Here is a 3,096-nt window from a genome sequence, read left to right as displayed (position 1 = left end):
ATAATTAGGCCAACTATTAATTGTTGAGAGACGTGCTAAAACCACGAAAATTTGGAGTGCCTCACACCTTCTTCCGGGTTAACAGAATTACTTATCCGATCTTCTGTGTTCCGCGGACTATAAAACAGAGTCAAATTTCCTCGATTTTGGATTTAAAATAAACCGGTGACTTGGGACACCATAAATTATTCCAAGTGGCGACTCTAAATTAAATAAATAATCTCATTTCGAATAATGTCACTCTAATTGGAAAAACTCACTATCCCTGGGGAAAAAGAAGGTGTGACAGCACATGCGTCATGCTCTTCAATTTTCTAAGCTATGGACGATGCTCCATACTCATGAGACTCGTACACCAGCCTCTCCTGATCTAGTATCAGCTCTTACAACTTTGGTTTCTACTACGGTTGATCCTCTTTCCTCTGCTTCATCTGGACATTAGGGAGGTGGTGGTGGTGGTCGAGGTCGTGGTCGAGAAGGTGGTCGTGGTCGCGATTTTGGCCGTGGCACTATTTCGCAATTTTATTATAGCCAGCCACTTTTTGGGGTTCCTAGTGGTGGTCCTTTCCCGTTTTCTACCTCTGCTCGTGGTATCTTGGCTCCCTCGCCTTATCATTTGCCTGTATTTATGGCTCCTTCTCCCATTTCTACTTACTATGATTGTCAAATTTGTGATTTTTCTTGTCACACAATACTTTCTTGTCCTTAGCACTATGACTATGCTTATACTTCTCCTAATCTTCAGGCAAATATGGCAGCACTCTCATTGCAGTCTCCACCAGACAAGAATCAGTACTTGTATTCTGGAGCAACTACACACATGATTTATGATTCGGGTAATCTCTCTTCTTTTTCTCTTATTTCAAATGAATCTATCTTGGTTGGTAATGGTACTCGTATTCCCGTTACTGCTATTGGTTCTTCCTCTCTTTTTACTCCTACTTGTTCCTTCACTTATCCCCTTCTTTACATGTTTCTGAACTTTGCAAGAATTTATTATCTATATATAAATAATTGCTCGATTAACTTTCTTCCTCGGGGTTTTAATGTCAAGGATTTGGCGATCGGGAAAGTTCTGCATTACTCCCGCACTGATGGGCTTCTTTATCCTTTTTAGTCTTCCTCTACCTTATCATCATTTGCTCAGCCATCTACCTTTGTTGTCCTACATGACTCGGTGCCTATTTGGCATGCACGCTTGGGGCATCCAAGTCATGTTATCTTAGATTTACTTAGATCTAGAAAGTTTATTTCATTTTCTATGACTTTTTCTAATTCTTTTATAGGTAACTCTTGCTTAGTTCTAAATATTTGGTTTTGTCATTTTTTTTAAGTAGTTCAAGTATTTCTTATGTTTTTGTATTAATTCATTCTAATGTTTGGCATTCTTCCGTGCCCTCAGTCAGTGGTTATCAATATTATGTACTACTTTTTATTAATGGTTTCACTCATTATACTTGGATTTATCATCTTTGTCATAAAAGTGATATAATATCTTGTTTTATCCATTTTAAACTTCTTGTTGAAAATTAATTTGGTGGGTCTATTAAGGCATTTGTTCCGATGGAGGGGGTGAGTATCAAAATTCCTCATTTATCTCCCTTCTCCTTCTCATGGTCCCATGCACACCTTAACAAAATGGTATAGCAGAGCACAAGCCCCGTTATATCATTGATGTTGCACGACACTTTACTTTTCCATGCTCATGCACCTCTTTATTTGTGGGTAGAAGCTTTCCTTAGTGCTGTTCACCTTATTATATTAATCATCTTCCTTCTCACTCTCTAGCTAAGCACTCTCTCTATGAAGGTGTCTTTGTTATCCTAATCTACGTCCTTATCGTTGTTAAAGTTGGTTCTCCTTTTTCTCTTTGCGTGTTTCTAGGGTATAGCTCTAGTCACAAAGGATATCAATGTTTACATCTTGATATTAACCGTGTCTATATCAGTCATTCTATTTGCTTTATTGAGCATTACTTTCAATATGCAAATCTATCTGCTTTTCTTCCTGCACGTCCTTCTGTGCCTCGTGTCCTCCTTCCTACACTTGCTGTATTGTCAAGTCGTACATCTATAGAATCTCTGGAATCTACTCGTTCCTCCACAACTAGGGGTGTTCATGGTTCAGTTTAGATTGGTTTTTCCCTAAAAAGAAACCAAACCAAGTAAGTTGATTTTTCAAATATTAGAACCAAACCAAACCAATTAAGTCGGTTTTTTCTCGATTCGGTTTATGTCGGGTTTTGTCGGTTTTCGGTTTTTTCCAGTTATTTATCGGTTTTTTCTTAAATATAAGACATACACTACCAAACACATATTCCGGCGATCACATTTTCAACGTAACACTATCAAATCAATTGCCCTTTGAGAAATCTATTATTTACTAAATATATCGATGATAATTGAATCAAATAGTGATGAATAATTTAAGGACTCAATTAAAAAAATATTTTTCTTAACATGAAATGGGTTCTTACACTTAACAAAAGAAAATTACCAATCAAACTAGAATATAAAGGTAAAAGATTGTGCTAAAAGTGCAAACGATTAACATTCACCATAAATTTTTTGAAACTTTGTATAAAAATATACATATATATAGGTGTAATAATAAATTTGAAATAGCTACTCCTATAGTCGGTTTGGTTCGGTTATTTTTTGATTAAAACCAAAACCAAACCAAATTTGATCGGTTTTTAAAATTCAAAACCAAAACCAAATCAAATAAAAAAGTATCGGTTTTTTTGGTCGGTTTGGTTTGATTTTCGATTTGGTTCGATTTTTCGAATTTTTATGAACACCCCTATCCACAACCACCAGTCCGTCCTCTTCTCCTATTGAGTATACTAATTTGTCTTCCTCTCCACCTAGCTCCACAACCGCCCATCTTTGCCTTTGTCTAGCACGATACCATGTCCTATACCCGCTTCTATTACCGAGACATCAACTTTTGATTCAACTCACCCTATGATTACTCGATCTAAGTTTTGCGTGGTTAAACCAAATCCAAAGTACGCTCTTAGTTCTATGTCTTTGACTAATTTGCCTGTAAAGCCTACTTGTTTCAGCTCTGATGTTAAGGAAGATGGAGAAGTGC

General features: G+C 36.7%; 1 long non-coding RNA gene across 1 annotated transcript; it reads left to right on the top strand.

Moving 5' to 3' along the window:
* Nucleotides 1-227: 227 nt before the first annotated feature.
* On the top strand, nucleotides 228-1,396 carry LOC109237130. Its single transcript, XR_002069600.1, has 3 exons — nucleotides 228-590; nucleotides 746-836; nucleotides 1,055-1,396. It is a non-coding gene; the product is annotated as an uncharacterized LOC109237130 (long non-coding RNA).
* The last annotated feature ends 1,700 nt before the right edge of the window (nucleotides 1,397-3,096 follow it).

This window comes from Nicotiana attenuata, unplaced genomic scaffold (assembly GCF_001879085.1).
Source record: "Nicotiana attenuata strain UT unplaced genomic scaffold, NIATTr2, whole genome shotgun sequence".
Lineage (NCBI taxonomy): Eukaryota > Viridiplantae > Streptophyta > Magnoliopsida > Solanales > Solanaceae > Nicotiana > Nicotiana attenuata.
This window is presented reverse-complemented; position numbering and strand designations above follow the sequence as displayed.